Source organism: Sapajus apella, unplaced genomic scaffold (genome assembly GCF_009761245.1).
Source record: "Sapajus apella isolate SASKATOON/1434 unplaced genomic scaffold, GSC_monkey_1.0 scaffold719, whole genome shotgun sequence".
Classification (NCBI taxonomy): domain Eukaryota; kingdom Metazoa; phylum Chordata; class Mammalia; order Primates; family Cebidae; genus Sapajus; species Sapajus apella.
Window position 1 is genome coordinate 18,747 of NW_022437645.1, and position 12,962 is coordinate 31,708.

General features: G+C 35.9%; 1 long non-coding RNA gene across 1 annotated transcript; it reads right to left on the reverse strand.

Annotated features, from left to right (window-relative positions):
* Positions 1 to 2,193: 2,193 nt before the first annotated feature.
* LOC116546249 lies at positions 2,194 to 12,014 on the reverse strand. The gene is made up of 3 exons (XR_004266644.1): positions 11,101 to 12,014; positions 9,421 to 9,498; positions 2,194 to 4,127 (listed from the first exon to the last, which is right to left on the reverse strand). It is a non-coding gene; the product is annotated as an uncharacterized LOC116546249 (long non-coding RNA).
* Between the last annotated feature and the right edge of the window lie 948 nt (positions 12,015 to 12,962).

Consider the following 12,962-nt stretch of genomic DNA (forward strand, 5'->3'; position numbering starts at 1 on the left):
AGGCAGGAGAATTGCCTGAACCCAGGAGGCGGAGGTTGCGGTGAGCCGAGATCGCGCCATTGCACTCCAGCCTGGGTAACAAGAGCGAAACTCCGTCTCAAAAGAAAAAAAAAGAAAAAAAAAAATTATACACCAAAAGAGAAAACAGTCAACTTTTAATGATATGCACACTGAAGTAGTTAGGATGTAGTGTGCCAGTGTTTGCAATTTACTTTGAAATACATACATGAGAGACAGATGGATATGTGGTAAAGTCAAGTACAAGAGTGTATTCAAAGTAAAATTCTTCCAACTTTGTTGTAAGTTTTCATAAAACATTTCGGGGGAGAATTCAAGTTAAGCGTCAGCCTTATAGGAAGTTTCACTGAGCACATCCACTGTTTGTGCCCCTCCTCTGTGCTCCCCTATCACCCAATAAAAACACTAAACTTACTTCATTTTATTCTTTTTGCATCTGCATCCTAAGCCCCAGCAGAAGTGTAAGCACAAAATCTGTCTGGTTGGTCTTTGCCTTCTCACCAGCTAGCACTAGGCCAGGCGCGCATTTGTTGACCTGAAGTGATATTCAGTGGACTTCAACACTGAGTTTCCTCATAACCAAAGGCATGGTGCTTTCTTGGATCATTTTCTTTTACTGAATCATTACAGCTACCAGAATACTCTGATCTGTATTCATCCATGTGAACTCTTACTAGTTCCCTTTGTGGCAGAATATTGAAGACATTTCAGTTATCCTACTCTTCTTCCCCAGTCTCTCAGCTTTATTAACTAAACCACTGATAAGCTCAGGACTCAGATTCAACTTACATCTTCTTTAGGAAAGCCAGTAAGGTAGCATATTGAGGACAATGTTTATTTACACCACTTGGCTCTACAGCCAGCTGGACTCTTAAGGAGATACATGCACTACGTCCTGCACAATGAACTATGTACCATTTTAGGCGTGTGCAATTATGTTAAGTTACCCTTATCTATCAAATAGTTTCAATGCTTTCTGGGAGTTAATGCAGCCAGACTGCCTACGTTGGAATACTAACTCCATATTTACTAGCCACATAACCTTATCTAAGGCAGTGGTATCCAACCTTTCTGGTACCAGCAGCCAGTCTGATGGAATACAATTTTTCCAGACTGTCGGGGTGGGGTGGGAGAGAGGGATCAAGATGAAACTGTTGCACCTCAGATCAAGCATTCTCATAAGGAACATTCAACCTAGATTCCTCGCACGTGCAGTTTACAATAGGGTTTGAGCTCCTATGAGAATCTAATACCATCTGACAACAGGCAGAGTGGTTAATGTTTGCTCACTAGGCTGCCACTCACCTCCTACCAAGCGGCCCAGTCCCGAACAGGCCACGTTCTGGTACTCCTGGTCTAAGGTATTTAAACTTCTTTGTACCTCATTCTCACTTCCTTCTGATTTGTTTTATAAAAAAATGGTGGGAGGGGTGGGGGAAATAACAGCATTATCAACTCTTGTCACGAGACTTAGTAACTACATGTAAACTACTTAAAACAGCACCAAATTGTTTTAGCTATCATTTTATATGTTCACTTCTGAATCACTATTGACAGAAGACAATTCTAATATGATCCACAAACTAGCCCAAATGAACAATGGGCTGTGTTAAACTGACACGATTCTCTTAAAGAGTACAATTCGAATCTTGTCAACACTTTCTCTGATGAGTTTTCACTATGAATTCAATTAGTAAATTCTTTTTCAAATGTTGGTTTTTACCGCCATGCCATGAGCCCCTTATTGAAGGCAGGTTTCTCTCTCTCGTTCTCTACCTCAGCATATCCTGCTTGTTTCCTTCCTAGCATTTATTATAAGTTTCATTATTTTAGTTTTCCCCAATGGATCTATGAAGGAGGGATCTCTTAACACATGCCTAGCACACAGTAGGCACTCAAATGTACCCTGTATAAACAATGTAAACATTTGTAAATGTGTTTAACCCATACCAGATGAAAATTAAAGCAATAATGGTTACAGGTTCCTATTTTAAAGTAATAACCCAGTTAGGGATTTAGTTTCATTGTAAATACATATGGTTTATTAAAAATATAAACTGATGGTGTTCTCTATAAATTATTCTCCAAACACATTAAAAGATGTGATAATAGATCTAACTTGCGAACCATTTATAGCCATCCTCCCCCTTTGAGTACAAGAGAAAACATACAACATACTGTAGGTTTATTTTTATTCAAAAAGTTACTGTCTCAAGACATAAATACAAATCAGAAAACAGTACAATTAGGACAATAGAATGTGGAGGACAACAGGTTAGAGTAATATATAAAACATTTTTAGCTGGTTGAAAACAAAGCTGTAAGAACTGCTTTCACAAAGAAGTACTCCTTTCAAGAGTGAGAAAAAAAATCAACTTAGGTTTAAAATCATATATACAGTCCTCTCAGCAGTTCTAGTTAATGCAGTGGTGTGTAAAACAACATAGGCAATACTTTTGCACATAACAATATTTGTTGATGGAAAATCTGTTAGACAAGTCTGGATTCACTTGTTATTAACCATGACTTAATAAAATAATTGTATTGTATCATGATCTTTTTAGCTAACCTATGGTTTTTGGCTACCACAGCCCAATGCTTGTTGATTTCTGACTAAAAACTGGAAGCCTTTTGGTATTCACCCATCTGAAGATATTCTTGTATTGCAAGCATATTAAGGCATGGAATGATTAAAATAATATACCTCAAGAACCGAGAGAGACGACTGACAAAAGATAGATACACATGTAATATAAGTTAATATTTTGTTTTAAACGATGTCTAGCTGCCTAAGCCTCGCAAAATGAGTTGATGTCAAAATGGCAAGTAGCCACTTTCTGTTTTAAACTAATTTATTTGTGAAAGGACATAAAATGAAGTTTAAAGCTTAGCTTTCAAAGAATATTATGGGTTATGAATTCTATTATCCCATCTAATTTACATACAGAGGAAATGTACTGTAACCTGTTAGAAGTATCTTTAACCTGAAGACTGCTTGCAAAGACAGATAGATAAAACAATATAAAATACAAATTTAAAAATCATTTTAAAGCATGAACACTCATGCTTTTCTATTTTTAAACATTGTTAAACTTTCAATATATTTCTGAAACCTCATAATTTTAAGTTGGAATTTAAAAGTAAGAAAAAACTAAACAAACTGCGCAATTATAAAATCAGCACCAATTTATATATATATATAATTTTATTTAAAATTTAGATCCCTATTCCCACACTCTAATAAGCTGTATAATTTTTGTTTAGAATTTTTCTGCAAACATACTACAATAAGCTTCTTTTATTTGGAGACAAAATACAGTGGCACTACTGGAAGGAATATCACAACATTACATTTTTATCTTAAAGGACAAGCAAACTTTCAGGGTTGATAATGGGATAAGCATGTTTGAGACTGGTTACCTTCTGGCAGTTCACTGCATCTGGATATTTCTGAAAAGTATAGAGAAGCTCTTGGATTTTAAAAATATCTTAAAATACTTTTAGATGAAAAAATTGTAAAAGTTCTGCTTATAAGTTTACTTTTCTCCACAATTACAATATTTAAAACAAAGTTTTGTTGATTGATGTTTTAAGCATTTAAATTTAGAATGCTAAAAACAATTCTATCCTAAACTTTCTTCAGGGTAGGGGAATAAATACATCCTTAACATTGTTTATTGGATGTAAACAGAAATCCAGCAGAGGTCATATTTATTTAGTACAACCAGTAAATAAATGTAAGAGAATTCGTATCTGTACCAAACGCCTTTTCAGATTGTTATTTTGTTTTTTTTTTTTTAAAAAAAAGCATGAAATAATCGATTTGAAAGCCAACTAACAGCGCATAAATAAAATATTTACTTTCTAAGAAAAACTGTAGCTTATCATCAAATTGTTTACTTGTCCTTTACTTTTTTTCAGGCAAACAAAACTGCCCCTCAATGCACTTGATCTTGGTAAGCATAAGCATGTCATATTCTCCTTAGAGAAAAATCTGTACAGAATTTCACTGTATCTACCACACTTTAAAATTTCCTCTTCCACTTAGAAAACGACTTCACCACAGATTTAATTGTGTACTGGTATTAAAACATTGACACTCCAAGAACCTAATGAGAGAGAGGGGAGAAAATCTCGTTAAAATAAGTCATTCATTTCTTTAAATATATCTGTAAATATTACATTAATACATTATTATGTTAAATAACGTGCTAATAAAACCACTTTGAAAACTTCCCCTCTCTTCAGATGTGTAATTCTAAAATTAAATTGACCATCATATATAATGAAATAACACCATGAATAATATAGATGCAACTTACCTCACAAATATAATTAAAGTAAGAACCGTGGATTAATTATGTTTATATATACCTCTAATGTCTAGATAATGCCCTAAACATAGACATTCAACATAGGTATTTGTTGAATGAACAAATGAATGTGCTTCTTCATATATATTTCTGGTACAGGTTCCTTGGAATGAAGTTAAGAAAGTCTTGCAAACTTGGCTATTTGTGCTTGGAAGTGGGTATGGTTTTTCAGAAAAGGCATTTGAACATGCAGACAAAAAAAAAAATCTAAGAACAATTCAAGTATATAGAAAGCAGGAAGCTTTCTTTAGAAAATCTGGCCAAAGTGAATGGAACAGAACAGTAATTTTAGGAAATGAAAGGGTAAGGTAAAATCTGGGCAAAATGACTTATAGTGATACTTTCTATATACTCCAGTTGAGAAAGGAATGTTAGGTAAAACCTAATAATTACTTGCCACTAAAAGTAAAAACAGATGATGAAAGGACAACTCCCCCTTGTCCATTAAACAAGAATGGCATGTGACTGTTAGCATATATGCTAAAAGGTTGTTCAATTAAAATTTAGCACTTATGCCAATTAAGTAATATTTTAGAATACTATAATGAGCTATTAAGAACTGATATCAAAGCCAGACGTAAGAGCTCTTATAAAGAGCTCTTACTTGTAAGTTAAATCTCTTATAAATTCTATAAGTAAAAGTCATAGAACTCATGTATTGTTTTGAGCTGAAGAAACTGTATTTTCAGACCCAGAAAGAAGTATCTGACTGCAGCCTTTTTATAATGAATTATCAAGTAGTGTTTGGAATCCCAGGTAATGAAAACAAAGAGGACTCATGCACCCAGTTTCTTACCTGTCCATTCACAAAAACTACCACACTACTAATCCCTTGTCCTCCCCTTCCTGCATGCTTCAGGGTTCTCCTTTTTTGGTTAGAGTCAGAGTTTGGGTGGTTAGAATGTTTCCACTAAAGAGACCTAGATAATGTTTAAAGGCCAATTCTTGCCCTAACACTCTATGAATCTCCGTAGGGAAAGGTCTGATGATGAATAAAGTATAAAATCTTAATTATCAATTTAGTATAGTGTGTGGAAGGAAGACAAACTCAAGTTCTTTCCAGAGTGCCTATCTAGAAAGCACCTGAACCCTTGAGATTCTTTTTGTTGTTTTGTACAGACTAGGTGATAACTAGATTATCTTACCAGAACATTAAATTAGCTCCATTACACGAAACCCTTCTTTACCAATTTAATACTACAAGTAATTCTAATTAGGGAATCTCAACACAGGAGAATGACAGTAGTGACACTTTCTTTTCTGTGTCAACACGAACTGTGCCTTTCTGATGTTAACATTAATAAATACTTAACCATATTTTTAAAAGTACAAATACAAAACTTCAATGTGGGGGCCGGGCACGGTGGCTCAAGCCTGTAATCCCAGCACTGTGGGAGGCCAAGGCGGGTGGATCACAAGGTCAAGAGATCGAGACCATCCTGGTCAACATGGTGAAACCCCGTCTCTACTAAAAATACAAAAAATTAGCTGGGCATGGTGGTGCGTGCCTGTAATCCCAGCGACTCAGGAGGCTGGGGCAGGAGAATTGCCTGAACACAGGAGGCGGAGGTTGCGGTGAGCTGAGATCGCGCCATTGCACTCCAGCCTGGGTAACAAGAGCGAAACTCCGTCTCAAAAAAACAAACTTCAATGTGTTTTGGCAATACTGGCAGAAAACGACTGTTATCAAAATGGAATAAACCAATTTGTGTCCAAATATAAAACTAGCTACACCCCATAAATCTAGAGCTTTATGTATATGCAACACAAAATATATGCTCAGAGTTTTATATTACTACTCCTGGATGTGAAAATCATGTTTAAAAAGAAATTTTTACGATTTATTTAGTAACAACATGAAGTATCTATTCTAGGGTGCTTTGAGTTACTTCCCTTAGAATTGGAGAATCATAGAACTGGACATTAAAGAATTTAAATCCCAATTTTGCTACTGTTTTGATGACTCCATTATTATGGGCTTGAGTAAGAACAGATGTGGGGTGTTGTATAAAGAAAAACGGAATTTTACATTCATAATTTCCCACTATTCCACTTCTTAAGTTATGGTTGAGACAGTATGGAGTACAGTTTAGTGTATATTTTTAAAAATAAGCTATTATTAACTTTTTTAAAAAAATTATATTGTCAAAGACTTCTAAAAATACCTAAGCCTTTAAAGATTATTGAGCATTCAGTTATGTGACTGCTGCCATCATGTGGTAATGCTGTAAAACTACAGTTATAAGTACACGTACTCATTTTCCTAATTTTAGTAGCACAAGCAGTTAAACTATTATCAAATTAAGAATAAATAAAAGCCTCTCAGTTGTAACATTCAATATACACAAGAATGCTATAAAATCACTATAAATAAAAAATCACTATTGGGCTGCTACTTTTCTCTAAATGTGAAATGTCATAGTTAATACTGCTGTTTATTTTAGTAATCTGAAGAACACCTTTTTGCAAATCTAGTATGTAACTAAGGAAACAAATGTTAAAAGTTCTCCTGACATTAGACACATACATAAAAAAATGGTGATCCTAACTGCCCATATGAATTTTGATCATAGTTAACCACTTCAATTTCTTAATTACTTTTGTTGGTGTTTCATCCAAATGTGGTCTGATTTTAGTTTTGGGAAGTACCACAGTAGAGACAGCATGAGATTATTAACCCAAAAGGAACTGGCATCAAATTACTACTCAGACACTTACTAACTGTATAACTGAGCAAAGTCACTAAACCTACTCTTCAGTCTCAGCTTGCTATGGTATGAAAGTGGAAATCCCATTACCTTTCTCACAAGGTTGCTGAGAATCAAAACAAATTATATCTAGCATAGTGCCTGTCACCCAAGCTCTCAACTCCTACTTTCCATACTTTTCATTTCAAAGTGCTAGTCAAGGTGCACTAGAATATGAATTCCTTAAGGACAGGGAGAGTGTCTTATTCACTTTAGCACCAACTTCTGTTGTAATAAATTGCTGAATGAATGCATTTCATCACACCTGCTTGAAAATACCCTTTTAACCACCCCTCATCACTATCACTACCTTCATGTTTTATTTAACGAACTAGAATAATACATAGTCTTAGATTAATTATCAAGAAAACCACATACTTCAGTGTGCAGTTAAACTGTAGACTTATGAGTGGGATAGGTCACTTAGATACTATAAAGTCTTGCTACTCAAAGTATGGTTTGCAGACCCGAAGCATTGACAGCATTTGTTAGTAATGAAGAATCTCAGATGTAGATGCACACTTAAGACCAATCAAAGCGGATTCTAAATTTTTTTTTTTTTGATAGTATTTTTTTTTGAGACAGGGTCTCCGCTCTGTCACCTAGGCTGGAGTGCAGTATTGTGAACACAGCTCACTGCCACCTCAACCTGCTGGGCTCATGCGATCCTCCCACCTCAGCCTCCTGAGTAGCTGGGACCACAGGTACGCACCCCCAGGCCTGGTTAATTTTTTTACTTTTTGTAAGGACAGGGTCTCACTGTGTTGCCCAAGCTTGTCTCAAGCTCTTGGACTCAAACAATCCTCCTGCCTTTGCCTCCCAAAGTGTTGAGATTACAGGCAAGAGCCACTGCGCCAGGCCCCTTGATCTTATTAATATAACATGTTAGTGTGAATTAGTTTCTCAAAATAGTTCTAAAAGCTATCTGAAAGCAGATTATGAGGTGGGAGAGGGCAAGGAGGGAATGGTAGAAATTGGGCATAGAAGGCAGGCCTTAGAGGATGGTATAACAGTCACTTGAGGCTGGAGGTGTGAGGAACATAAAATGGGTAGATACTAAGGAGATGGCAGGACATTTAAATGATTCATTCATTTGACAAAACTAAACATCTACCGTGCTGGGCAAAACTAAACATGACTAACATCGTCACTGCCTCAAGGAGGTCAGTCTAGTGAAAGATGAGGGCATGTAATATCCTATCTCACAACGCAAGTCTGGTAATTATTATAATCAAATATATACAAAGAGTTAAGGAAGCAGAGAAAAAAAATATCTGTGAAAGTCAGCAAAAATTCCACAGGTAATGTCTGAATTAGTATTAAAGGAAGACTTTACTAGGAGGAAATAGAACTTCTGGCAGAAAAAAGTTTATACAAAGTTACGGAGTCAGGAAAGAGTATAGTGTATTTGAGAGGAGCTACAAGATTTGATATGGCTAGAGCACAGAATACATGTAAGGAAAAGGTCAAGGTTAAGGGAGCAAAGGAACCAGATCATAAAAGGCTTTGTTTGCTAGGCTGAGGAGCTAGAAGTTTCTTCCTAATGGCAATTGGGGAAAAAATCAATAGAAGACTTAGAATGTTAAGTGAGAGAATACTAGATCTGCATTTTTAGAAAGATGACCCCACAAGAGATATAAAGGAGCAGTGGGACCACAATGTCAGCTTAAAGGCTTTGCAACAGCCCATGTGAAAACTGAGGAGGACCCAAATCAAGGAACTGTCAGGGAGAATATGGCACAGGGGACTGATATAAGAGGTACTTAAGAAAAAGAACTGACAAAGCCCAATAATAACCAATTAAGGATGGTGGGAGTTGTAACTGATTCTCATCCTAGACAGCCTGGTACGCTTCTCTTCATTATCAAAGGCTTTGTTCAAGTTCTCATTATTTTTCACCATGCCTTTATATTACAATTATGCCCCTCATTCATCCTGTCTATCAATAAATGTTAAGGAAGTCTTTCTGAAATACAATTCTGATCATAAAAATCCTTCAATGGGCAACCCATTGAAGAACAGTACAAACCTGGAAGAACAGTCCAAATTCCTTAATATTCAAGTCCCAGTCAGCCAGGATTCAAAAGTACTCTTCTAATCTGTTACCACTATTGTATCACTCTCTTCCCCTCCCACTGAAATCCTGCCTGCCTGCCTCTTTTTCTCATGCCCAACTGTTTTCATCTATTCTCAGTATGCTACACCAGGTCTTCAACCTCGAACTGAGAGACTGCCTATACTTTTGATTTTGCAATCCTGGGGTACATTTAAATTAAACCTACTGATTCATCCATAATTGAAGCTGGATCAAAGAAATCAGGCTTCAGTTCTGTTCTCTCTCGTCTGTTCTTTGATGGTGGCTAAAAGAAAAAAGGAAATAAGTTGACATTAGCTATATCTACAAACCAGATAGTAACTCAAAATATCCAAGTTAAGTGTTCACATGGCCTATGTGATTGTAAGTGTACCTCATACAATATTTTAAATACTCATGGAAAATTGTCCTGAGAGACAAAAACCAAAAAAACTCATTTTTCCTTTTACTTTAAGAATCACTCTCTCGGCCGGGCGCGGTGGCTCCAGCCTGTAATCCCAGCACTTTGGGAGGCCGAGGCGGGTGGATCACCAGGTCAAGAGAATGAGACCATCCTGGTCAACATGGTGAAACCCCGTCTCTACTAAAAATACAAAAAATTAGCTGGGCATGGTGGTGCGTGCCTGTAATCCCAGCTACTCAGGAGGCTGAGGCAGGAGAATTGCCTGAACCCAGGAGGCGGAGGTTGCGGTGAGCCGAGATCGCGCCATTGCACTCCAGCCTGGGTAACATGAGTGAAACTCCGTCTCGGGGGGGGGGGGGGGAAGGGATCACTCTCTCAAATCATTTTCCTTTCAAGGCGCTAAATTATACCATTCTAAAAATTTAATTATTTCTTTAAGAAGAATACACCATAGTTTACTAAAAAGAATGAGAAGACTTGACTTTGAGTATCAACTTTCCTGTTCACTAGTTTTGCCTTGGGGAGAGTAAGCTTTAATATCCTCAATCCTCTCAACCTACCTCACAAAGTTGAATGAGATATGTAGCAAAATGAAATATATAGAACCATTATGTATACGATTAGCCCTAATCACATATTTAATTATTAATAAAGAATATGCTTCTGCATTTATTTAACTTCCTTCGAAGTTTAAGTAATTTTACTTCATTATCTGACATGGAATTTGTCTCAACAGGTAGTATTAAGTTAATATACTGTTTTAATAATGGTAAATAAATAGAAAGTTATGAGGTGATATACTTTTATACTAACTCGTATTTTTTAAAATGCATAATCATTAAATAATGGATTTTCATAGTCAAATTATTATTAATCAAAATATACCCTTTAAACCTATATATTCCTAAATTTTTTTTTTTTTTTTTGAGACAGAGTTTCACTCCTGTTACCCAGGCTGGAGTGCAATGGCACAATCTCAGCTCACCGCAACCTCCGCCCTCTGCCTCCTGGGTTCAAGCAGTTCTCCTGCCTCAGCCTCTCGAGTAGGTGGGACTACAGACATACGCCACCACGCCCAGCTAATTTTTTTTTTGTATTTTTAGTAGAGACGGGGTTACACCATGTTGACCATGATGGTCTCGATCTCTTGACCTCATGATCCACCCGCCTCAGCCTCCCAAAGTGCTGGGATTATAGGCGTGAGCCACTGCGCCCGGCCTATATCCCTAAATTAATCTCAGAAGCAGACAACCTTTATCATCTTAATCTAGGATCTACCACCTTCACCAACCTTACTCTCTTCTAAATCCCCTCCCATATACCTAAACCCCTGGCAACTATTTCACTTAATATTTTCACAAAACTTATTTTTCTTGCTAAGTATTTCTCTACTCTAATAAATATTCAACGTGATTTTCAAAAGATCTAAATTGAAAATCTTACAGAAATCCTTAGGTTTCTTACCAAATCTATATCCATGGTGTCAAAATCCATTCCCTCATTAAGATCCTCAATCCTCCCTTCTGAGGACATCATAACATCTTCAACAATTGGCTCTTCATCATCTTCCATTAGGCTTGTGCCACGCCGACTAGAGAAATATAAAACAAAGTCAAGATCTGAACAAATGTAATGACTATTAATATATAGGCAGCAGTATGTGGCTCCCTATATTCAAGTATAATGGAAAATGGTGGAAATAAAGGTCAGGGAGAATGATTAGGCATTGATTATGTCATCAATGATGTCAAAACCCCAATGTTCACTTGTCTAAAAATGCTAAGGAATTACGTTTATTCTACATTACTTCAGTACATTTAGCTTTATAGTTCTGATATCCCATATACAAGGTTCAATGAGAATTTCCCACATGGGGACATACAAGATACCTCAAATCCTTTTTGAAAGTAGGCAGGGTACAAATTAATAAACAAACATAAAACAGAGACCAAAAAAATGACATTTTCAGAATACATATATTTTCATCAATATATAATGCTAATTTTACCCATCACTCCCTCATTCATTTAGTACGTAATGTGTACCACTCATGTGCACACTCACACACAATGCCTACTACGTGACAGGCTTCTATTGTATCCTATGGATGTTAAAAAAAAAAAAAAATGAATAAGACTAAGACATGATTCCTGCCCTCAAGGAGCTTACAGTCTACAATGGTAAACAGATATAAACAATTAATTATGACAAAATGTGATAAATATTACAACAAAACAAGCCATCAAGTATTATAAAGATATACTAAAAGAAGGGATTAATTCTGCCACAGGAAGAAAGGAGGAACACTCAGGCTGAAACTCAATTCATGTGCCCTATGAAACTCAATACTAAGACATATATAGAAAAGCTCTCTGTGTTATTACATAATTATGGGGAATAAATTAAGTTCACAAATTAGCCCAGATAAGCATAAAGTAGCCAATATAATAGTGAAATTTAGTATGACTTGTTTTTCCCCAGTTTGGCCAACATTACCTTCTTGTCTCATCCAAAGACACCCCCACAGTCAAGAAAATTGCCAAAACTCCAGCAATTATTCACTGAATGCTTACAATTTACACAATACTATACTGGTTCTTAAAAGATATAAAGATAACAAGATATGATGTCTGATCCATGTTACCTGGACAAATATGTTTATAACGGTCCTTATTTCCTAACAATTCTGGATAGAAAGACAATTTTAACATATTTTGTGGAGGCAACCGTGAAGGAAATATATGGGCTGTATGGACCATGTGACAGAAAAATCAGAAAGCCATTCTGAATTTTGTTTGAAGTACAAGGAAGATATATGTGATTTAAGCTATGAAAAATAAGAAAGATAATCTAGAAGTATTTTTAGTTATAGGGCAGATACCATTATAGAAAAATCATTGTTAAGATGAAAATACTTTAGCAACCCAGGCAATAGATGTCTTATAGTACAACCACCAAAGAATCCTCTGGTAATAAGTTATTTAACTAAGATAATTTCTTGTAGTTGCCAGGGGGGAGATTAACTATAATTTGGAATTAAAACAAAACTGTAAACAAAAGAATAATGATAAATGGTACTCAGTAATGAGATGCTATAGAGAATCTTAGGAACCCATGTAATGTTTTATGGGGAGAGATATAGACCAAATGATTGCATGGCAGAATTCTGGAATTTATGGACTGGTGACTAGTTAAAATCCAAGAAATTAGTTGTAGGATCCAGCATAAAATAAGAACTTATATTAAAAGGAATGTGGCCACAAAAGCAGAGAAAAGGGGATAGAAGCATGTGATAATATAGATGATGACCATGTTAACCAAGTCAG